This window comes from Cyprinus carpio, chromosome A24, assembly GCF_018340385.1.
Source record: "Cyprinus carpio isolate SPL01 chromosome A24, ASM1834038v1, whole genome shotgun sequence".
Classification (NCBI taxonomy): Eukaryota; Metazoa; Chordata; class Actinopteri; order Cypriniformes; family Cyprinidae; genus Cyprinus; species Cyprinus carpio.
In genome coordinates this window covers 18,842,901-18,869,593 of record NC_056595.1, presented here as the reverse complement: position 1 = coordinate 18,869,593, position 26,693 = coordinate 18,842,901, and the positions used below count along the sequence as shown (strand labels likewise).

The window sequence follows — 26,693 nt, the reverse complement described above, 5'->3', positions numbered from 1 at the left end:
ACACAACTCCAGTCTATCAATTAATATCAATTAAAAGCTACATGTTTGTAAGAAACAAATCTATCAATAAGGCGTTTTAACTTTAATCCATCACTTCTGGCCAAAATGGCAATCCATAATTTCTCCAAATTTGTTCTGGATGAGGAACAAACTACATCTGGGTGAAAAATATTTTATAAAATATCCCCAATGAATACTGCTCTCATTGTAGAAAGAAATTACATCATGTGATATTTGTGTACTTAAAAATACACTGCATCCTTAAATGGACTGAGTATATCTTTGCTAGTTATGTCTTCATCGGACACAACTGCCCATTATCCAAAAAAAAATAATATTTTTGCATGCATTTTATATAGTATTCAACTGAACATGTTCTCTGTCTGGATAATTTTTGACGGTATGGAATTTATAGTTTGCTTTTAACTCTAAATGTTTTGCCTTTAATTCTAAATTGCTTGAGGGTTCACTAACAGAGCATAGTTTGATAATTGGATCCAAAGAGATATGATGGCTCTCTTAACTGCAGATGTGCATTACAGCAGCTCTTTTAGAGCCCTTCTGGCTTTGCTTTGGCTACAACACAGGAGTACAGCTGACTAGACCACTTTTTCATCTTCATCATGTGTGGTATCTTCCTGCACGTAAACGCTAATGGCCAGTCACACAGTGTCCCCAACTGTCACCCACCCCTGTTTTATCGTATTGTGACTCAGGCGCCTCTGGCAATAAATCTGATCACCACCAAAACACCAACAGCGCTTTACACATTTCACAGTGTTGGGTGCCTCAGTGCAGCACATGACTGCTCGCTTTGCATGCAAATGCAGGTGCACAGAAGAAGGTGGGGCGCCTAGAGAGGACCGCAGGTTTTTCCATTGCTCAGCATGCTCACAAAAGGACTAAATGCCTGTGAGCACTCACATGTGAAACCACGAAGACAGACGCAAATGATTAGGAAAGATTCAGGAGTTTAAACACAAGGTGTGCGGGCAGAGTAATTGAGTAATAAATCATCAGAAGTCTGGCTGATGCAAGTTACTGAAATAAGAACGTCGGTTAAGAGGCAAATATTTTATAAAGTTGCAAAAGACTTTTCCACTTGCCAGAATTTGGAGGTTTTGTCAGACAAAGCCAGATAAAAGAAACGAGGTCGGTCTGTGATGCATGTCCTCAATGCATTAGAAAACACAGACGTGCCAAATTTTTTTGTCTAAAAAAATTAAATTCAATCCTTTAATGACAGTATACTCTTTTCAGCCAAACATAGGCACAAAAAAAGAAAACAAATCAATCGGACAGCCACCCCCCCACCCCCCAGTCCAGTAAAGCTCCCTAAAAACGAGGAACACTAGAGAGATTTTCCAGTGCCAGGCTGCCAGCTCAATAACATTAATTTACAAATGAAGTTAAGTCCCTTGTACTGATGAAGGAAAATTGGCGTGAAGCACAACGGTTGCTTTTAATGCCATATCAGCTCTTTTTATTCACGTCGGAGACATTAAGATGAGGCAGCAATTAGCCTTCTTTGGGACCCTCCATGAAAATTTAATTTAGCACTCCATCCACTGCAGCCAAAACGCACATACCAGGAAACACTCAGCACCTCCAATCTATATGGATTTTCTCTAATGAGCCATCCTAAACAGCACAATGGAAAGCAGACAGATGGTGAGGGTAGCAAATGAACAGGTGTTGGTGAGCACGGTTGAGGCCTGTATGAGTTCAGGCAAAATTACTAGAGAGATGTAAAACAAAACTCTGACACTTTACAAGCCATCAAAATCAGATATCAAAACAGAGCAAGAGATGGCAGACATCTCACCAAAATGAAAGGGAATATCAAAGAACATGAAGGCTTAGGGAAATGCAACAAAGCCATGGGGTATAACAAACACCATCATACATTATAAATATCATAAATTACCCCAAGGCAGCACCAGCAAATACACAATCAAAACAGATAGCAAGTGCTGAAAAAGCATATAACAGATAGCACATTTTAATTTTTTTCTTCTACTCTCTCAAATTCAAATTTCATCTTCATAAAAGTGCCATTATTAGAGGCTTTAAATTTACTATTACATTGCAGGGTTAAGTTTTCTATTACTTAAGACAATCAGGATAGATTTCAAATCAAAATTGATTCCTTACCTGGGCAACTGAAATTGGCAATGCCTTGAGATGCTTTTTTGAGATGCTAAGCAGATAACAAGCAGCAAAAAATTGATTAAAAAAAACACATAATAATTTAAGATGAAGGGTAATAATTTAAGTAGTAGTCTTGAAGGTTCAAGGCCAAATTTGTTGGCTGAAATAATAATAAAAATAATTAATTTTAAAATTAATTAAATAAACCTTCAACTAAAGCCCCAAATGTTCATTTTAAGCTGCATAATATCTTTTAGAAGGCCATCTTCAGAGTTCCTCCACAGGTGAAGGACCCAAGGATTCAGTGTTTGGCTGATTAGCGTAACCGAATTAGCCCCTGTTGGTAGATGCCATAATCAGAGCATTTAGTGTGCATTCAAAATTAAACAAACTAGTCATGCACCAGTATAAGCTGTCACTGAAATCAGAAATGTGAACTGATATCTCCAGGTAATATAGTGTTGACTTAGGTCAGCATATCTTCAGAAGGCCACTTTCTAATTTCCTCCATGGGTGACGGGTGTCAACAATCACAGATGTTTTAACAATATAACAGCACCCTCTAGTGGCAAACTTAATAAGCACTTCTTAATATCAAACAGCCTGATAAAAGATCAATCCCTGCTTGTCTCCCTTGTTTCTTGTAAATCCACTAATACCTTCATATTTCACGCTATTTGTCAGTGAGACACTCGTGCAGTTGTTACACAGCCCTTTATCAAATAAACACTCTCCAGGCTGTACTTGTGTGCTCACTTTACCCTTGAACACTTAAGAGAATCTCTCTGTCAGCCGACTTTCTGTTCACTCTCGCTGAAGTGGCCTGAGTGCCTTTGGCAATTCAGAGAGTCTCTACATCTGAATTTCACAGCTCAATGGCAGCTGGGTCAGAAATTCTGTGAGGGGGGTTTGCCTGTGTGGCTGAGCAACCACAGACGTGAAAAAGATGAGAAATAGAGGATCCCCATCACAATAGGAGAGCTAATCTGACCTTAAGGGCAATCTTAGAGATGTCACCAGGACTCATGATGAATAAAAATGATTCTATCTGTCTCTCATCTCTCTAACTGTGTCTCTGTCTGTCAATGGTTAGTATCCACAGAGGTTGCAGTTCTTTCAGAATGGCGGCAGATGCTGTCATGGGCACTGAATGTGGTCAGCACAGCAGATATGTGCTCTCTCTGAAGTGCTGGAAGCTTTCTGAATACATGCCTTGCACTAAAGTTTGCTGGGCTGAGACCAAGTGCCTCTGCACTACACTTGAGCAAATAGTCAAGCTTCAATCACCATGTCTAAGCCACTTGGCATTACTAGACACTCTTGACAACAAAGACAGAAAAGGCTGTAACTGTGAAGCACTGGTAAAACCTATATCACATGATGAAAGTGGAAATAATTGGGTATAAATGCAGCCAAGTTTATGTCATCTCTTTTTTGGCTGCTTTGGCTGTTTATATATTGAAGAGTTTATTGTTCTAAAACAATCTCATGGCAATTCTTAATTGGTTTTTATATTTTGCCAAATTGGTGGCTAATTTGTATTAATTTGTACAATCTTATTCTTATGTTTTCATACAATATGCTTATACGATCTGGTGGTTAGCTTTAGGGATGGAGTCTTGTGATTTTTTTTTTTTAAACATGCATTTTCATTTTTGTACAAATCAAATTGTACAAATTTATATGAAATGGCCATCTAGTAAAATACTTAAGACTTTAATATTACTTTTTAGTGGGTGTTGTGAGAAGACTCCATTGAAACTTGTAGATCATTAACTTTTTTTTTTTAACTTATTTGTGCATTTTTATCTTTTTAGCATAAAGTGGTCATATGATGCTGCTAAAAAATAACATTATTTTGTGTATTTGGTGTAATGAAATGTGTTTATGCGGTTTAAGGTTAAAAAAAAAAAAAAACTATTTTCCACATACTGTACATTATTGTTTCTCGTCTATGCCCCACCTTTCTCAACGAAACAGCATCACACACGCGGCCTTGAGTGAGCTGCAGGCGGCTTGAGAACGATGCGGCAGGCGGATTCTACGAAGGAGCGTACCTTGGTCTTGCAGCAACCACATGTGACGACCCCGGGCTGGACACCGTTTCATCCACGGTGAAAGCTGATTCGGCGATCCATAGTGCAAAGTTGATGTATTTCCTCAGCGACCAGCACGGATCAGCTCCAGGCATGACGAAGCGGATATCATCCACTTTTGGAAGGCCAACCAAAGTAGTTTCGATTTCACAGTGAAACACACACCGTCTATACGTCTTTGTGGCAGCGGCAACAACCATACTACAACGAGAATAAAAGGTACGCCTTCTTTCTTTGCGTGAACATCTGGGCGGTGTTATGCAAATCTTCCCACATACTGACGTAGATATGTGGGGGTGTGTTAGAATGAGCCGTTTTAGGGGGGCTAGAGGGGTGTTAACTTTTATAAAGAATATCTCTTTGGATTTGAGACTTTAGTCTTTGCAACTTCACAGATCTTCTTTATTCACCAAGAGCTTATAACACTCCAAAGAGAAAGGAAAACTTGAAAAACCATAAAATAACACCATTAAGGATTAATACAGTACTTAAGGATTTAAATATTTCATTTTAAAAATCGAACACTGAAAGTCAAAACATCCTGACTTGCATAAATACTCATAGGTATGAATAGTCTTTCTAAACTAGAAATGATGAGCAGACAACTGACAACTTCAAATATCTACAGGTTTAGTTATATGCATCTGATTTCAAGAAGGTCATATTTCTTGCTATATCTGACACAATGTGCTGTGACATGTTGATGTTAACCACTTTGCCAATATGGCTCCTTAATCTCAAGTTAAAAACTAGACTGTTGATTATGAATCCCAATCATTCACAGTAACAGCCCTTTAGATGACACAGGGGATTAAAACACTGCCCTGCTCTACATTTCACTCACTCATTTCAAGATGACTGAACATCACAACACATCCATGAGGGTGTTTTCTATTTTTAGCCCAATGGACAGTGGAGGGCTTTCTTAGGTACAGAAGCATTGATCTCCATTCGAACAAGCTCCAAACTGACTGATTATTATTATTTACATTTTTAAAATGTGTACATCTAAAACACAGTCTTTAATCATCCATTCACAATTTGAGGGCTTGTTAACACATCTAAGACAAGATTGCAGACCAAGACAGATTTTAGAAGTGTATGTGCTCTCTTCAGATAGAAAGGGCAAGAGATTAAAAAGAGGGAAATAAAAATACAGAAAAAGCAGAGGCAGTAGGAGGGGGTGAGTGTGGGAGGGGAGATGGAGAGTGACTGGGGAGGTTTAGAATGGAGAATTAACACTGGCATTACCACAGGAAAGGACGCAGCAGCCTGACCAACTCTGGGGGACCTTATATTACGTCAGACGAGGGCCCCGGAATGAGCAGAACAATATTTTTTGAGGTAAGGCATCAAGTTAATTTACAAGATTACATGTTTTTGTACATGTGGGTGTGGAGGGCAATGAATTAGGAAAAAATACTAAAAAGTCTCATTCTCATAGTCAAAAGGCAAAGAGGAGATCCTTCAATTTGTGTGGGTTTACTGAGCTATACTTTGGAGACAGACTTTTTTTGTCCCCAGAACATGGCTAAATCTTGCACAAACTTGTGGTTTAATCCTTTTTATTATTACAAAAATTAAAATTACAAAAAATGCAATTTAAAAACTGAAGCTAAAAAAGGCTTTGGATAACACTATGATATATACAAAAACACAAAATATCTGTATTTCAAAACATGTAAGTAGTTGTCAGGCCGTTGTTAGGTGTTCTCTTTAGGTTTATTCAAGATTTTAATTTCATTTTTAAATCCATGATCTAATCATAAAGATGAGTGACAGTAAAAGTGCTTACTATATGTTAAGCTAAATAAAAACAATCACAGCATGTTTTAAGTTTGCTGAAAATTTGTCATATCAATAGTCAGTTCCTCAAATTGGGTTTCATACTGTAAGAGCAAATTTGCTGTACGCCGGTTGGCTTTAATTTTACGCTTGCTGAACATAAACAAGTAAATATAATTCAGCACATAACCGACAGGCCTGTCATCTGTGGAGGATTAATGACGCTCTCAGGCATTTCCACTGCCTACTGTAACACCACCAGAGACTGCTGTGCTATTGATTAACACACACACACACTATATAATCTAACATTAAACAACTTCAAAATGAAATGTTCAGAAATCAAACATTCAAATGTCCTGAACTGTTTTCTGTCATCAAGAAGTAAACAAAGAAAGAAAGAACTGAAAAACCTCAAGCAAAACAAAATCTTTCAGTGTAGATACAGAATTATGTTATGTTTTGAGCCTGGTACAGTCCTCATCATTACTGCTGTATTTACAGTACTGGGGGGATGGGTATAGCAGTGGCAGGACGTCCTGTCAATAGCACTCAGAAATTCAGAGAGTGCTTTTATTGATTACTCTGGCTGATTGAAAGCAGGACAGGTTTACTGCATGGTCTTTATAAATGAATATAACGATGAGTAAGTCACATATGTCACTTTATAAGAAATGTACACATTTACACACAAGATATAAATTATATGCAATAGATAGATGTCTTTTCAACAAATATCTGGCATAAAAAAGTGTAAGAGTTTAGAAAACTCCCTGTTGAATTTAGACAAGTGGATCAGCATCAGATGCAACGTGCGCAAGTATGATCTCAGACATCCACATCTACAGAACAACCTCAACCACTCCACTGGGATTCTTTCTTTAAATTGAGCATTAGGCTAATCCTGTGTGTCCATTAGATGATTATTACACTAGCCAGTATAAGAAATAACAGTTTCAGGCTGACAGCTCTGCTGAACTCCACAGTATATAGTGCTTTCAAGGCAAATTGCAGCAGAGCCAACTCCCAGCACGCACTCTGTAGATCAACGTTGATGACTTTTAATTAAGATTAAAAAGATCCCTGTACTGCAAACAGATGCATCATTGGATTTCAGAGCTCAGACTGGTCAGAAACAGACAATGGTAGAGATTCAATGTTTGTTTTTGGGATGATTGATGAAGTGAATACAATGAGCTAAACGGGGACAGAGCTGTCAAAACAGAAGCTCTGATCAATATAAACAGTCAACTGTGCCGTCCTCAATAGGTGCTCATGGGCTTCTCAGATACACTTGGAAAACTGTGTCAGAATGAAACAGTTTTGGGTGTTCACTTCACAGCACGTTTTTTGCAATCACTCAAGGGGAAACATGTTGTAAATTATTCCTAAACTCTACTTATTTCTTATTATTATAAAACTATGTTAACAGCATAAGATTTTATTGCCTTTCTCGGTTGTCAGTTTTGTGATGCATCTCTGAAGCAGAAAATTCTGGGAGAAGTGATGGGCAGCTTCACCTTGAGGCCAGATCTTCACTAAATTAACTTGATTTATTTTGACTGAATTAAAAAGTATATGCTTTGTAGTGTCTGTGCCGTGCAGCTACTGACCCAGCTGAATTTATGACTCTAATCTTCTAGGTCAAAATACTGGACTCAAAAACCAAAGAACAGCTCTGGTTTCTTGACAAGGTAAGCAGATTTTACCTCTTACAATCAATGACAGTGACTGTTGCACTCGGCCAAAACTTAATGGTCAATTGTTTTATTTTTAATGCAGGTTGAACCCCATTCAAGCGTAGGTGACATTAAGAGTTTGTTTCATAAGTCATGTAAGTTTTACCCCGCAATGGCTTTGTATTGTAATTTTACCTACTCAAATATTAAATATTGGTCACATTTTTCCTCCAGTGATGTGCACCTAGGTCCTGGACAGTCTGTCAAGTGTAATATTGCAATAATGAACGAATGACTCATAAACTAGTGCATGGATATTAAACAGGCCAACTGATTTGAGTTTAAATTCTTCTGTTATTTTACTCTATATACTATCCATCTTATTTTTCAACTTGGAATTAAGCCGTTTTTTGTGACTGTACGAGAATTCCGGTTCATTAGCCGCTGTAGGGAAATAATGAGAAGAATAACAACGTGCAGTAAACAGTACTGTTTGCACTACAGTAGCCTACATACCAGTGTGTTCATAATTAAGATTGTATATTAAAATAATTTGGTAAGACACACTTATATTAAGACACACAATATTAAGCAGAAAAATCTGCTGTTTTGTACAGCTAAAAATAGCTGGAAGTGACACCAGAAGTCAGACTTTACAAATGGCCGCGCCAGCTCTTATGGGAAAAAATAAGGTGGATAAGTTTTACCTTAGACACAAAATAGTGCCAGTTGCGTTTGCATAAACACTTTTCGCAGTGTCAGATGAGAAACCTGAAAGTAGCGCTGGTCATGATCATATTGGTCTTGGCTTCTATTGGCTAAAAGGCCTTTTAACTATTACACTACCCAATCCCTCATCAGTCACCTGGATGAGCTGTGGACAAACTTGCTAGTGTCGGTTAATATGAGGAAATCTCTTGCCTTGTCCAAATACCCACACTTGCGGTCTTGGCCACTTGAGAGCGCGTAGCCGTAACCCGTAAAAGACTCCGACATATAATTTGGTAATAAAACAAACGCATCATGTTCAGAAAATAAATCGCAAAACTTTTTGCCAAGATCGCGAGAGGTCTCAGAAACTTTTCCAATGTAAGTTAAATATTAATAATAATTAGACATATAATTTGGTAATAAAACAAAGTGCTAAACATTTTATTGGTGCAAAGGTGAGTAGCCTATATTTATTTTGTACATCATTTGCAACTGCTTTTTATCACTTAATTAAGAGCACCAGAAATTAAACTGTGTCATCTGTTATAGGGACTACTGAACAGACATTTAAAAGATTATTTTAAAATGCAAAGTATTGAAAATAAAAATTAATACACTGTAAACACTTGCATTTTACAACACTATAAGTGTGTCCCATCAGGTAATGAAAAGTTGTACACACACTTGTGGTCTTCATCATCACTTGAACACTTGGACCAAATACAGGAAATACGTCATAGAAGTAGTCAAGCGATCAAGTGTAAAGACCGCAAGTGTGTGTATTTGGACAAGGCTTCTGACTGCTGAATCCCATGATTGACCAATCATAATCAAGTATTCCAGAGCTTGTGTAGCTATAATAATGAACAATATGTAGCCTACTTAGTTTGAAATTATATTGTAGAACAGGTATTAATAAACGTAATCTTTATCAAATGTTACTAGTATAGTATAATGTTTGTGTCTATATTATTCTTGAATTTAGCATTTAATTTGTCGTCAGTCATTTTTTATGACAGTGGGTTGTAGATCTTAATATTTACATAGTAATATTTGTATGACTTTGCTTTCTCACTGTCAGATCCCAAATGGTATCCAGCTAGACAAGCCCTGAGGCTGGACCCCAGTGAGTATGAGGAACTCATAATACATTTGTGTTCAATCAAAATGTCATAACTGGACCTTGAAAACTTTTGACTTCTCTCTGGCGACGTACTGATACGAGACTGCCTCTATTTTTAAGAGCAACGCCCACATCTTAAAATCCAACAACCAGTGCATAGAACCAAGTCCCCTCCTTTTTTCATTTTGTAATCTTTTACAATCGTCACGTTTCTTCGTGACAGTTTCAGTGTTACAGCTAAAATATAAGTCCTTGTTTTTCTCAGGAAAAGTGACTTTTGAGATAAACAAGAAAATATTTAAGGACTTGTTTATTCCTTGGGTAGAAGTGAAATCTTAAAAAAATATATTTCATCTGCTCCCTTTCCACCAGTTGCTAAACCCACACACTGAATTGAGGGATATTATTCATCTATGCTACTTTTGAAAACTAACCAGATGAAGACTTGGTAGACAGGATGTTACACAAACATTGTGGATGTTCTCAGATGTGCCTTGATGTCTTGCTACCTCTAGCACTTTTGAAGGCAGCATTTTTCAGGTTTCATAAAGTTCTTTCATAAGTTCTATCAGCTGAGAGCTGCTTTGATGCAGCAGGACCCAAACACTTACCTAAAACTTAAACTCTAACTATAACAAATCTAGCTCTGTGTTTGTGGTTTTTAGAAGGAAAAGCGCTGAGAAATGATGACCGGCTACAGAAATCTGCCTGTCGGGACCGTCAGCGACCTTATTTTCAGAGACCTTGGCCCACAACTGGGATGGACGATGGTTAGTGATTTGCAAAAAATGTAATTCTGACAGTATCAATCATACAATCTTTAAATACATCATGATCTGCAGGTTTTTCTGGCGGAGTACATAGGTCCCCTTCTGATATATCTCCTCTTCTATTTCCGCGTCCCATACATCTATAACCACAAATACACCCTCACTTCCAGCTCTCATCATGTGGTCAAGTACATTCTTAAAAAAAATTACCTTTTTTGTTCCATGGAAGATATAAAGTCATATGGATTTTGAATGACATGAGGATGAGTAAATAACTATTTTTATTTTCTCTTCAGTTTGGCTTGTGCTTGTCACTCTTTCCACTATATCAAGAGGCTATTTGAAACAATCTTTGTGCATCGGTTTTCTAATGGCACGATGCCTCTCAGAGGTAATGTAAAGTTCATTGCCTACTCTACTTCTACTCTACCAAAAAAAAAAAATTAAAATGAAAAGTACTTTGTCTACTTCAGAAATACAGTAAAACAATAATTTAATACAGTACAGTTATTTCCTGAGCAATAAGACAAGCTGAACAGTACTATTATGATTAGGAAAACTGCAAGTGTTGAATCCTCAAAGCTGAAGCTAATTCTCTGAATTCACAGAATTGTGCGTATTATTGGGGTTTTGCAGCATGGTTAGCATACTACATCAACCATCCTCTCTACACACCACCATGTGAGTACCAGCGAAGACAAATCTTTTTAATAATCAATTTAATTATTAATTAAAATTGTTTTTGTGTTTTACAGCGTATGGAAAGACGCAGGTCAGATATGCACTAATTATCTTTGTGGTATGTGGTGTTTCTGGTTTAATAAACATACTACATAGGTTACAGCGTCCAAAAATCTGGTACCACTAAAAATCTAATATAAGCTATTATGTTTGGACCACAATCTGCATTAAAGATAAATTAACAAGCATGATTGTTTGTATTCCAGTTATGTGAGGCAGGTAATTTTTCCATCCACTGGTCACTAAACAGTTTAAAATGTGAAGGTGGGTGTATTATGTCAAATTTCTATGGCATTAATGTAGATTAGGATACTTGAGTATGACCCAATTTTTTGTTGTTTAAAGGTGCAAAATGTCGCAGGTTCCCAAATCCATCTAAAAACCCTTTTACATGGCTTTTCTTCTTTGTTTCATGTCCCAACTACACATATGAGGTAACAGCACCATTGTCATAATCAAATATATACAGTAACACTACCTCTGCCACCTCCAACCGGTCCATCAACTCTTTGCTTAAATTTGTCATCAGGTGGGTGCTTGGGTGGGCCTGTCCATCATGACCCAGTGTGTGCCAGGTGAGCAACTGCCATCAAACTTTGTAATTTCAATATATATAATGAGATCCAAATATATATATATATATAATGTATGTATGTATGTATGTAATGTATGTATGTATATATAAAATTTATAAATATATTAATTCATGTTAGTTGAAGTTACTTAAATTTTTTTGTTACGTTTTTGATATTTTGTTATAAATAAAATAAAACAATATTATTATTATAGAAAAAATGTCAAATGTACTACAGTATATGTGATTTATTTTCAAATTTTATTTTCAATTTTTTTTTTTTTTTTTTTTTTTTTTTTTTGCAGTGGCTCTCTTCACATTTTTAGGTTTCATTCAAATGTCCATCTGGGCCAAAGGAAAACACAAAACTTACACCCGGGAGTTTAAGGACTACCCAAACTTCCGCATGCCAATCCTCCCTTTCATCCCTTTCAATCCTCTGACATTCATCTAAACCAACTTCAGGTCAAAATCCAGAGACATTATGATTTCAGCTGAGGACTAGGACACACCTGAACAGCTGCATGTAAATGAAGCCGATTTATGGCACCCTCTGGGAAGGATTATGAAGTTAAATCCACTTTTCAACAATATCTGATGGTTTATCATGTAAGCATGATGTCGAACATTGTTGGTAATTACAATGGTATGCCACTTGAGATTTTAAATAAGAATATTAAGAAATAATTTTTACACAAAAAAAATATTTTTGTTGGTTCAATCATTTCCACAACTATCCACTTGCAATATACAGTACTCTACTCTGTAAACCGACTACTTCAGCATGAAAGAAAAAACTTTTTCTTAAAACAGAGGAAAGACACTGAATTACATTAATAGCTATAATAATTGATTATAAATTATTTATATGAAAAATCTGAACCCATTTGGGGTCAAATAAAAATTATTTGTTTTACCTGAAATCTCATTAACTGCTTCAAATGTCCTAAAAAAACAATCTTGAGTGATACTATTTCATAAATATTTCCAGATTGTATTTCTGATGGTAACATTATTGCATTCCCTCTTGACAAAGTGAACAGTGAGCAATAATAACATTTGTTAATAGTATTATTTTGGGGTATCTTTACAAGCAAGCAAGAAAGAAGAAAGAACAAAACCAAAATCAACTTTTGTACCATTCCTTGCTACAGGCTATTTCTAGTCAACAAATTACAAAACTCAACATTCAACATTTAACAAATACAACTTAAAGGGATAGTTCACCCAAAAATGAAAATTTGATGTTCATCTGCTAATCCCCAGGGCATCCAAGATGTAGGTAACTTTGTTTCTTCAGTAGAACACAAATGATGATTTTTAACTCAAACCGTTGCAGTCTGTCAGTCGTATAATGCATGGCAATGGTAACAAAATCTATGAGAGTAAAAAAAAAACATGCACAGACAAATCCAAATTAAACCCTGCGGCTCATGACGACACATTGATATCCTAAGACAACGAACCCGACGATTCGTTTTGTGCGAGAAACTGAAACAGTATTTTATATAATTTTTACCTCTAATACACCCACTATGTCCAACTGCCTTGAGTGGCGTGTATGTCCTCTGTTTTCCATCAATCCATGACTGTGCACTGTGTAAACATATGATTGATGTATACATGTGAGAGATCACTTTCCGCCGCTTGCGTAAACTACGCCAGAGCCACGTACACACCTCACGCAAAGGATGCCGTGTGTGTCACGCTCAAGCCTCAGTTGGACATAGTTGGTGTATTAGAGGTAAAAAATGATATAAATACTGTTTGGTTTCTCGGCACAACCCGATTGTTTTTCGTGTCTTAGGGACATCATTGTGTCGTCATGAGCCGCAGGGTTTAATTGGATTTGTCCTGTGCATGTTTTTTTTTTCACTATCATAGATTTTTGTTACCATTGCCATGCAGTATACGACTGACAGACTGCAACATTTGGAATTAAAAATCATCATTTGTGTTCTACTGAAGAAACACAAGTCACCTACATCTTAGATGCCCTGGGGGTAAGCAGAAAAACATCCAAGTTTTCATTTTTGGGGTGAAACTATCCCTTTGTGTTGTTTGCATGCTACCCTTTTCTAACTTGGCAAGAATTATTAAAACCTTGACTTGCAATGCATCACAATGCAATATGCATTTCAACGGCAATAGCCTTTGCAATAAAATCTATTGCATCATTTGATTTGTTTTTTTTAAAACAAACATTCTTTGTATAAAAAGTGACATTGACATAATAACAGTGCTACAGTATTCAACTAAGACTTTAGTTCTGTCTGTATTTTGTTTGTGGTTTTGGTTGCATTTCTATTAAAAAAAAAAGGGGGCCAAGCAAAGAAGGTGTGCAAAGCTTTGTTACTGCAAGCGTAAATGCTCAGAAGTTTCAAACTGAGTGTTTGGTAAAAAGAGAAAGAAAATAATCTCCTCTTCTTTTATGACTCTTTTGTGTGATCTGCCAGATGACTCCAATTGACCCTGATCAAATGACCCTCTTCAGTGAAGATTTCAGGCTTTGGTTTTCACTGGAAACACTCTCATGTCCCGCCGGGCGCCGGCTGCCCTTGGGTGCAACAACACATGGCATCATCTTCTCCGGATTGCTGCTTTGCAAAAATTCACAAACACCTACAGGGAGTGAAACAAAGAGAGCACGACTACATAAAGAGCCAAACTGCTGTCCTCGTTCCAGTGCATTTGTCACATGCAGGCTTGGAAACAAATAGTGGCAGTTCACAATATGGATGAATGCTTGTGGCAATCTGACCCTGAACTTGACTGTTTGTATTCTGTGCTTGTCTAGTTTGGGATATCATGGTCCCAGAAGGAAGACAGTACCATAAAATTACTGCTATATACCTATAATAGTTCTCCCTGTTTTGGACTACATAAAGGGAGTCATACATCTTCCAAGCTTAAATGCCTCGCATCTAAGGAGACCACTGACAAATATTTGAAAATCTAAATGGTACAGGATGAATCTAGGCCAGCAGGGTCATATGAAATACCTGGTCCAGTGTTGTCTGGGACACTGAGTAATCTTCGATATTCAGCATTTTCCTTGTTGGCCAAGACTAGCTGGAAATTTTGGCCAGGGAGGAAGAGGGCGAATCTCATACTGTAGAGTATTATATGTTCGTTTCTCCCTCTGAATGCAGCCTGGAAATGTGCTCTCCATAAATGCTTCAGCCGTGATTCCAGCGATCTGGTACAGTGCCCGCTTTGGCTGCTCTGATTTTCATGGTGACCACATATCCATCACCAAATCTGCGGGGAAAACATTATAAGAGATGTTCAGAGAATAGAGATGCAAATACAAAATATTTTGCACTGTGGAAAATCTGTGCAACTGGACATTTTTATGTGAACATAAGTGAATATTTGTGATTTTACTTGTATTTGAGATGGCTGGATTGTGCCAAGACACTTGAATGTTCCGTTCACCATGATGGCCAGACGTGTGCAGAGAGCTTCACATTCCTCCATGCTGTTCATAAAAAAACATATAATGTACACACAAACACTATTTGTTTATCATGCTTAAAAAAAAATTAAAAAAAACTTTTTTATTCTTTTTTATTATTTGACTTAAAACAGCATGAAATGGTGATCACATATAATTTAGTTACGTGGCATATTTTCAAATTAAAACATAATACTAACTGAACTTGAAGTTATGTATAGTGGGATTGTAGCTCGATTTGATAGGATTGTAAAAATAGGCTATGATATTAACGGCTCTTATTTTTTCCCACCAAAAAATGAATAAATATATTTTAAAATGACACACTCTAAATGGTGTAAATATCACCAGATATATCAAGTAAATACACGCCAAATTTGTCCCTATAGAAACGAAAATACTTTTTCTAAAAGGTAAAAAAAAAAAAAATTTTCACCCAAGGTTAAGGTGTAGGTTAGCATGGAAGCCGGTTTCTGCCACAGGAAAAACAAACTAAAAAGGAAATTGTGAATTTATCTCACAATTCAAAATTTGTCACAATCCTGACAATATATCTCACAATTTCTCACTTTTTCCTCGCAACTGTAAAATCACAATTATCTTTTTAATTTTGTGGCTAAGATGTAAACTCAGATGAATTCAGATGAAAAAGTTGGAATTGCTAAATTAGAATTATGGGTTTATATCTTCCAGTTCTGACTTTTTTTTCTCAGAATTTGGCGAAAAAAAAATAAATCTGAATTGTAAGATAAAAATTTCAAAATTACCTTATTGTTTTATTATGTGGCTGAAACAGGCTTCCATAGGTTTAGTATATAGTATTTATAAAATTAGCGGCCCCTACCCATAAAAATTAACATGTTTTGACATGTTCTTGCCTGTGTGATGTAAAGGACCACTGCCCTGCCACCCTGAAATCACACTCATGATGGAGTTCCAGAGGAACCTCCGAGAGTGAGGATCCATTCCTGTGGTTGGCTCATCCTGGCACAGAAAAAAAAAACATACTAGTAACAATCCTTATCTTATTCTGAGATAAATCGCACCAGAAAGGCCCTTACTAGAAGCAGAAGAGCTGACAGCCAATCATTGCAATAGCTGTCGAGAGTTTACGCTTGTTCCCCCTACCACTGTATGTGCCAGCAGTGCAGCCTGCATACTCAAGATAAACCCAGTTTCTGGAATTCCCCATTCAGCCACCCTGCATCAAAGAGAGATAGTGGTCTCTGTCAGAAATCCTCAGAGAGAAAGAAAGAAATAAGAAGAGATAAGAAAGTGGAATATGGTCTCACTCTGCTGATCTCGGATTCCGGGACTCCTCTGAGCCGAGCGTATAAGTGCAGATGTTCTCTTCCTGTTGTAGAAGATCATCTATGGCATCAAACTGAGGGCAGAAGCCCATGTTCTGGTTGCACATCCCAAATGTTGGTAAAAATGCTGGAGCATCATAAGAAATCAACCAAGTTAATGACAAAATCAAAATGTGTGTGAAATCAAAAATGAATGTAAAGTGTGAAATTTGTTACATCACTAGCACTACCAAACAAATAGATAAAAATAACAATGGTTTCCTCATAAAAAATCCTACTGGTGTTTGCTGTGGTGTTTCTGTCTGTGCAGTTTTGCTAGGGAGTAATGAGTGGTTATTGTGTTGCTATGCAGTTGCTAGGGTCTTCTAGGTGGTTGCTAGGGTAAAAATAACAATTGTTTCAAACAGTTTGCTGAACTGTCTTCCTGCCCCTTTAACCCCACCCACTTTGGACTAAGTAAAGTGCTAAATAAAGACTAAATGAAGTGCAACAGTCTTGATCAGGAAGTTAAAATCCCATTAATTTCTCCTTCTTGGGATTGATTTGTAAAGACTTATGTTGCTACCTAATTGATGGTATATTTGTTTTTATTTTGTGTTTGTAGTTCTGAACCGAATCATTCGTAAAAGTGCAATGGGTTGTGGGTAATATTAGCCATCAGAGTGTGCACGGATCCACACTTCAAAAATCTACCTGAAATAGTAGACCATGACCCTCACATACTATTTAGGATTTTCAACATACTATGCTTTGGGACACACTTATTTTAATCTCACATACTATTTAGGATGGATAGTATGAACATTGGAAAGCAGGGTCAGTTTCCTTGTGCTTTCAAACTACTTTGTCTGACTTCCCAGTATTTTTTTGCTGCAAATCAAAGTTTTTTAATGTTGGGTATACATCTTGGAGCTTGGGTTAGTTTGTTTCATGTCTTATAACTTTAAAACAATGACCTTTACAAAATCCCCATGGTAGAAAAAAGAAATCAAAAATACTTCCAGAACCAAGACCACTGAAAAAGTCAATGGGCACTGTTGCGCTCTGTTGGGGTTGAACCCAAAAATAAGCGCCCCACAGTGCAAAGTTCTTCAGTTCTACCTAATTAGATAAAATTGATTGTTAGCCAGATAGCTAACTGAGTAGCTAGCACTGCTGCCTGTGCAAACTACCACGATAGAAGACACTAGCTGAGGAGACAATACTCTTCACTAAAGGTCTATCTTAACCATAACACTGTTGTGTTAGCAAAACAAACCTGTAACCAGTCACAACAGCTTCTCCTGAAGTGACATCTATGTCCCCCCTGTCAGCATTTTGATCCCGTGGTAGTTTTCGCCCCAGCACCATTCACACCCAACAAGTCCAAGCACTTTTGGAAAAGGTGAAAATAGTTCACACAAGCTCAGAAAGCCAGAAGTTAAAAGGGTGCACAAAGTCAAAGCTCATGGTGCTCTAACACTAAGACCAAACGTCTCAAATGTCTCCATTGATTACCTGTCCTGGTGACACCCCTCCCATATCCTGTCAACCGCTGGCCTGATCGTTCCAGTATACACGTCTATAGAGAGAAACACACCCACTCATGATCTCTATTGTGTGAAACATTACACATCGTGTACAAGGTATAACGTAGACAGACTTGCCTTTGATAGCGTCTTTTGATCTGAAGGATTGTCGCTAGAGCTTCCTCCTTTGTAAATCCTCTCTCTCTCGCTTGGGGCCACATCCACACTCTTCATCAGTTTACTGGCGGCTTCTTAAAACATCTGGCAATCCTGTAGAAAGAGACAGCAATCTGTATGTGGAGATGCAACATTTCGCTACTGGGAGTGACTCTCTTTTGAATGTAATTTCCTCTCACCAGTGGTCCCGACGAAACTAGGAGAAATCGCTTCGCCGGGTACTGTATCAGAAACATTCAGGCCTGAAAATAGACACACAGCCTTCTATCCGCACATGAATGTCACGTTCTTTTTCCCACAAACCGTCCCCAGCTGAAGGGAACCGCCTAAACTGAAGTCCTCACCCTGAGAATCACATTAGATGTATATGAACCCTCACAACAAGTTTCACCAACATTTACATTTTTAGAACCACTATTTAATTATATATACTATATAACTATGTCGGTTATGCAGTTCTGTTGCATTTGCACTCATATTTGGTTGGTAGGGTGCCCTGGGTGGTTTTGCTAGTGTGTTACTTAGGATCTTTCTGGGTGGTTTGCTATGGCATTCAGCTATTCTAGGGTTTTCTATGTGGTTATTAGTCCGTTGTCTAGTGGACGCTAGTGTTTTCAGCACTGGGTTGCCAGTGTGTTGGCTAGGGTATTCTGGGTGATTGTATTGGGTGTTGCCAAGCATTTTCGTAGATGTTTCCTGCATAGTTGCCAGGTTTGCTGCTGTGTTGGTTTAGGGCGTATCTCGGCTTTTAAGGGTATATTTGGGTAGATGCTTGCTAGAAGCGGGTCTTCGTACTCTTTGGAGTTTCTAGGTATGTTCTCAGGTAGTTGCTATGTGCTTGTAACTGATAAGTATTTTTTGTGGTTGTTCTAAGGAGTGGGGCCTGCTGCATCAGGGTGGGAATTTGTCTGAGTGGGTGTGGGTAGTACATGTAAAAGGCCTAATATCTGCCATGTCGAGTTTCATTCTGTGACGCTGCTCTGCGTGGTTTGCTAGGGCATTGCTATAATATTGCGGTATCTGGACCGTTGCTAGTGTGTTTGCTTTGCAATGCGCTAGAGTGTTCCTGGAGTTGTTGCTAGGGTGTTGATAGGGTATTTCTGAGTGGTCCATCTGCTCTGTCAGCTTAGCGGCAGGGTATTACTGAGTGGTTTATGGCTGCCATTTGGTGTTCTAGGGTATTTGTGGTGCTTTCTATAGGTGTTTACCAAATCAAAGTTTTCTAACGGCCTTCTGCATTGTTAGCTGCTAGGACATTGCAAAACATGCAGTTGGCCATCAGGTGCTGTTCTGGTGTGGTTGCTAATGTATAGCTATGCAAGTTTTCTCCCAAGTTTTTTGCTTTTTTTCTGTCTCATGATAGAAAAAATATAGGCCTGTTTTGTAGCCCATCCAATGTCTTAGAGAAGTATCTAGTTAGTTAAAGAGACATCTCAAGTTAGCAGTTTTGAAGATCAGTTTGAGCCTGAATCTGATCCATTTGGTTATCAAAAATAATTGTTGCTTTAAACTTCCAGCAGACGCAATGTGAATCTCCTATGGAAGAGATACGGTTGACCAAATGTAAGGTGTTATATCTTTCCATCATGTTTGACATCTAGATTAAAGCTCAGTGACTTTTATGGAGGCCAGATCACTGGGTCCAATACCCTGCACAGGGGCCAGGTTAGGGTTGGTCGCAACAGCCTCAGTACAACCGACCTGAAATGCGAGGTTGGAACAGGAGCAGCAGACTCACCAAAGCGTGCATACACGTCCATCACGGCCTGGTTCATCGCCATGTCATGAGCCCGCGGCCCAAACAGAAGTTAGGAAAGACAAGTAGAGCTTTTCTTCAGCACCTGGTTACCACTTATACAGAGCCTGCGAAAAGTAGAGACCAAATGGAGGATGAAATGTCATCTACACTTGAAACTCATTGTGGGCCTAAATGACTAATGCATTTATTATATGACTTGTAAATTCAGATTATGATATTAGTGGAAATTGAGATTAGTGGAAAAATATGTACACTAAAATGATATTGAAGGCTGGCGATGTTTTACCTCTGTACTGTCAAACAGTCTACTATGAACGTGATGGCACTGCTGTGGATGCCAATGAAGAGGTTGATGCAGGACAGAGAGACCCGTACGCCTGTGCTGGGCACGTTAAATACATAAGACACGTGTATACATCTAGTGGGAGTCACGCCAACCTGTTTTCATAAGAAAAGACCTCTGATTTAGAATATGTTCAAAAATATTCAAACCTTCAGTGGGGCGCTCGACTACTATGACCCCTCATCATCTCAGGCCCGATATCCTGTTCTGTACTGCTAACCAGTACTGAGCGTGTGGTCCTTTTTTACACAGAGTACTTTTAGATTTTGACCCACATATCTAATAAGACAGACATAAATACACCTTGAAATGCTGTTCTGCCAAAAGAAATGTAAAAGGATCAATGAAAGATGATGTATTTTTCCATTACCCATTAAAGCATCAGCAAAGAGCTATCAGGGTCTTGCAACGTTTGCCAGGCGAGGTGGTAGCCATTTTTTGCTTCAAAACCAAATATAAAATCCTGGCCACACCCACGCTGCACTGAACCCAGCGTAGTTTATGTGAAATGAAGGGGACAACAGCAAAACTGAATTAACAGACCATTCCAGAAGAACACTAAGACAATGCTTAGGCGAAAAAACACACTGGTTAGTACTTAGTATACACTATAAAGGGGCTGAACTTACTGGTCAAATAACATGCTTCTGTTTTATTAGCATTTAATTTATCCAATAGTATACATAAAACGTAGCCTATTGTTGTCTAGCGTGGCCTAAATGGTTTTTTGATGAAAGTGCCAAAAATGATTTGTGATAGTCTAAAAAAACCTGAAAAACTATAAACAGAATCAATAAATGTTGTTGCCCACCGTATGTCATTAATTAGCATAGTTTGTTTTCATAAATTATGGGAACATGACAATTATCAAATGTTATAAGTCCAGGCTCTTGTTGCATATTGTTTAGTGTGTTTAATCAACAAAATAATCTAAATAAAAATAATATTTAAGTTAATGATCAAGAGAAACTGTAAAGAAACAAAGCTGGTTTCTTACGAAATTTAAAATTTTATGGCAAACTGCTCATACAAACATAAACCAACAAACTAACCATAAACAGCTTCGATTTAAATACAGCTTCGTGATTGTTTACCGAATTGTAAAATTAATAGACAAAAGAAGATGGGGTACCTAACATACTGATTTTGAATAAAAATAACTATTTCTACGCCAAATATAGAACGCTACTGATAATATGGTTTTTACTAAATTTTAATTGTAGGGACGCCTTACTACTGACCATAGTCCCACAATCAACGTTAGCAATCCAGTAAACCAAGAGGACTGACACGTCCCACTAAAAAACTCATGCGGTACGCGTTTGAGCCTTGCGTCACAGTAGCTCTCCCTGTGGCAGAGATACAGCACAAACGCTGGCAGGTACGAAGGACACATGGCGAAAATCACAACAAAAAAAACAGGATAGCGACCACTCTTTTTTTTTTTTTTTTTGTGCATCCCTGAGGTGGTCAGTCTCGAGAGGAAAGCACTAGTGAAACAATAGGATATTTTTAACTATGCAGTAAAAGCCTCTTACTTGAGACTGATTTAAAAGACTGAACGTAAAAACAACTGATGTTACAGTACTGTCTGGATTACAACTAACTACGGGTGACCTCTCAGACAGTTTTGCTTGTTTCCTTGGTCAGTGTTTAGTGTATGATTGCATGGCGGTGATGCTCATACGTATCGACCTTAAATCGGCTCCAGGAGTCCAGGTTGGCTCGAAGGATTTCTCCCGTCTCTATTTGAACACATTCATGAAGGCCCCCAGCCATAGCCTCCCAGCCTTTTGTTTATTAAACCGCACACCTGGAGGAGATAACCAATGAGTTTATTTATATTGAAGGGACGAGCCGAGGCTCTAGCAAACGTTTGAGGAGACAGTGATAGGCTGAAAAGAATATCTCACCTTGGACATTGTTTTCAGTTTCCATACTAGTCTCAAGATAGTCCGCGCCCCAAACTTCATGCCCAGCTGTAAGCTTTCATTTTTTTTTTTCGTTGATTTATTGAGATATTTCCCCCCCTCCCCCTGCAACATGATCTCAACAGTTAATCCCTGACAAAAGCTTCCTCTAAATTATATTAGAGAATAATCCTATAAAGTGCATCTTTACATGCGTAATTTATACTTTTGCTTTGCTTGGCATCAGTCAATCATGAAAATCAATTCAGAACAGTTACCACTTTAACTTTATCAAGGAGCCCTAGTTCTAAACTGTTCAGCTACTCCGGAGATCTGCATCTGGATGGTTTACGGAATCCACATGCGATAACCAGGAAGTCTCCCCTCCAACAGAATATGCCACCATTCCTGAAGTAAACGAGGATGTCAGTGCTTCCACCTATTTGGACCACAGGGAATGCATGTGTTCCTCTTAAGTGACCACCAGAGGTAAGTCATTGTATTTCTTTTTGTATTTGGTGTTTAAGACACCCAGACCTTTGTTCGTTTCAACACCTAGGACCTTTAGCTGCTTCACACTGTACAATAATTACAAATGCAACAAAAAACACAAGATAAGAGGAATTCCGGAAACATTCCTAAGAGCAAAGTGAATGAATGCTTAGTCGCCAAATTATTTTAACGCCATCAATAACCTTGTCCGTATTAAGTTTGGGTACCGTTCCACTGTTTCACATATAATCACTCCGAGATAGGGTTCCTTGCAATACTGCCTCTTAGTGTCACAACTCTTCCCACTTCACCACGTCACCAGTGCTCCAATCCTCTGAACCCCCCACTGCATGGTTGGAAACACTAATATCAGCTATACATCATTTTAAAGACTTTAGATGTGACTTAATAAATTGAGAGTGACGAAATCACACTGGGGGCCAAGAGAGGAATAATGACCTACCAATCACATTACCTGGACACACAGGTAAACATGGTGAGTTTGCTGTTCGTCGGTCCCGTTCTGCTGGTGCTGTTTCACTTGGCAGTCTGGGTGGTGTGGAGGCGGCACTATTGTCCGTCCAATTACGGGGTTCCCCAGCATCTTCCTCAATGGAGAACCTGCTTGGGTCTTCGCCATTTGGGGGCTCATCCCGATGTTTCTGGCGTGAAGCCAGCTATGGCGACCATGGTTACAAAGACCAGGGCTAAACAATCCTCTGACCGATTCATTGTAAATCATAAAAATGCCCACTGTTGAGAATCATATCTAGAGTTCATTCCACCATTACCAGATTTTCCCAGTCCCAAATCAGGTCATCCCCCCCCCCCCCCATGCCCCCCGATCCACCTACCGCAAGACCCTCGAACAAACCCCCCATCACCTCTCATATAACTACTGGTGCTGCATGTGGCTTTTTGAATATGTGCATTGCTCCCCCCCCTGGCGAAAAAAAAAACACTAAAAGACTGCTTCAGGTTACACTTTACAGTCAAATTAACCCACATTCTGTTCCCAATGTAAATATACTGTACCCTGAAACATCTGATGAACAACCAGAGGGAGCCCAAAAATTAGCAGGCAACCACCAATTCTGAAGGTAACCGGCTTCCTTTGTGAACAAGTATGGCATAAGCCTCTCCAGCGGAGCACACAATACAAAACTCTCTGTTTTTCACAATCTGTGCCAAATCATCATGGACGTCCCCCGAAACTGTGATGTTGTCATACCAATAAGCAACATCTTTTGTTTGTTGTTTCCTAAGCATCATACTGTCCTAAGTTCTGATCCTTGGAGATAACGTCCTTCTTGCACTTCGCGACTCGTGTGCCGTGTGATTGCCGAACTTCTTTAATGTGTTCGTTCAGTCACCTCCCTCCTGATCCGCAGAATCCAAACTGTCGTTCTAAGAAAAACGAAAGACTTCCTTTCACCTCCCGATAGGATCCTCTGCCTCTCTGCTCGTTGTACTCTGCACACTTAGACTGGACCATTCAACACAGTCAAAAACCCTAGTTCCGTACTCTGACTTCCAAATCTTAAGATCACGACTTTGGTCCCAAATCTGGATAATATGGTTTTGCCGTTTTTTTCCAATCCAGGCCTTCTGAGCGGTTTTTTCCAGCTTTCCGTCTTATATATTGTTGTCAGTATACGCTAGTGGCAATTTACCACATGTAAGCATATAGAAAACATAACCCCCCTGACGTTATTTTTTTTACATGTATTTACATTTACCATACTTACTTATATCGATAAACCTGACACAGAGCGGCACTAATTATTCCATTACTGCAACCAAGCTATGACCACATTGTTATTTATTTAGTAACAAATGCCAAAACCCCCGTTCAAATATGGATCTTTTTGACACACGTAACTCATAATGACTAGTCCTGGGTGACATATCATGACATAGAATTAAGTTTTTAATGACTATTTTTAACCACGATTTAAAACATAAATACGAGCTTACCCTAAATAATAAAAAAAGAAAGCAGATTAACAAATGGATGTCTCATTTTTATAATTTGATTCTGTTTATAAGGTCTAGAAATATAATATATGGGCAAATCTCCCCAGTCTTTCCCCCCGCTCCCTCCTATCCCGTCCCCGTCTACCATCTTCCCCCCCCATCCCCATTTTTATATTCTGACGCGTAATATATGAGTATATATATATATATATAGTATATATAATCGATATTGATTGGGACCTACACTTGCCCCTCCCCTCTGACAGATATATAGGTGTCAGTTTATCCCAGTGATGATGTTGTCAAGAGTTTCATTATTTCCAATACAGATTACCTCTGGATACAGAAACTTCGCTATCATCGATCTGTCAGGATTTTGTATATGCAGCAGCTCTCGCCCTCACAAATTTGTTCAGCGTTAGAGATTCTGTCCAATCTCATGTAGCCGTATTTTGTCATTCATGTCTTTATATTATTTTAAAATGTTAGTCGAATTTCACTGGGGCAAAGGGGGTACTGCTACCATATGCACTATTTTAGCAATCAGTGTGGCTAGCACAGTAACTGTATACGTTTTTCGAAATACATGTACTCATTTGTGTTTCTCTTTATTTACAACCTCTTGTGCTACTTTTGGTTTTTAGAAGGCGGCTTTTAGATGGGTGGGCCCGCCCTCCCCATGAACCAATTCTATATAGCCTGACCGCACCTAAGTTTTAGTCATTCACCTTCTTCTATCATTCAATTTTCACTTGTTTGTTATCTTCTATAGAGACCGCGCCTCCAAACTGTGAAAGTACTTTCTGTTTGCCCTGAGCACCTTTGCAGGTTTCCCTAAGGGGTTCAACCACCAAGCAAACCAACAGACAATCAGTCATCAGCATCAACATACCTGAAAGTCCAAGATCTATCAACTGGCATCAGATAAACAACTATCTGTAGATCCTGAGATGAATGACAGATAGTGAATGAAATACTTACTTGATTAGTGTTGATGTGACAGCCTCTCCATAACTGTGACTTTTCAGAAAATATCTACAAGACACAAAAGAGACAAATTAGATTTTTTTATAGTTGTACAAAATAAAATAATAAACTAAAACACTAAAATAAAATAAAAGTAAAATAAAAAAAATGTTAACAAATAAAAAAAATATAATAAATACACGCAAATTAAATAAAGATTAAATTACCTCCTCAGTGAAGTGGCTGACACTCCAAACGCTGCTCAGCCCATGTCTGTCCCCCCCCCCCAGCGTCTCCTCTAGTCTCTGAACAGGCTCGGCGTAAGAACGATGTTTGAAGCCCCGACTGTTGGCAGTAGAAAAAGTGGATTCTCCTTTGCCCTATGACCTCTATAAGCCTGGCCTCTTGTATCATTATAGTACGTAACGTGAGGGGTGAGAGTCAATGTTAACTTTAGTGGTGACGAGTTCGTGATTCGCTCGAATGTCCCCTGAGTAGGGGAGATTACCACAGACCTAAAGTTATGCGTATCAATGTCATTGTGTAATTACACTGCTTCTAATATAAACTACTATATTCTGAGATGTATTAACGTTCCAATCCTGTCTTTCTGTAACTCCTTTTGCTTGCTCGGTGGCCACTCTCTTTAAAATGTGGTACATGAGTGGATCACTTACAGGAGCAGTCCTCAGTACAGTCCCACTGACCCTGTAAGAACCAGAGCCAAGCCTTGTGAGTCCTAGCTGACATTATAACTCTTTCTTCAATAGACGGTTTAGTCTCACCCTCCTTTTGGTGTGGGACGGCTGCTCTTTATGCGCTACCAAGTGAGGTAGAAACCAAGCGTCCCAGGTCATTTCTTCATGAAGAGAGGAGATCCGCCAGTAACCTACAAGCCTCTGAGATTGATGGCCCACACGGTCACTGGCGAAGGTCAGTCTTTCAATCCATGTGATGTGTGGACAAGTTACCGTACGACCTAAATGACACACACCCGTGTGGCACACACTTTTAGACTTATTAAGAGTTAGAAATGTATAGAACAAAGATGTTAGAGATATTCAGTTTACATGGATGGAGATTATTTTAGTCTTGGAAAATTGATTATCCAATTTCATTGATGATGGATGGATTGATAGATAGATAATAAAAATATAATAAATT

The 26,693-nt window shown here is 38.4% G+C and overlaps 1 pseudogene; it reads left to right on the top strand.

The window, feature by feature from the left end:
* The first annotated feature begins 5,459 nt into the window (after positions 1-5,459).
* The window catches only part of LOC109106768, a 34,576-nt pseudogene continuing 13,342 nt past the window's right edge, over positions 5,460-26,693 (top strand).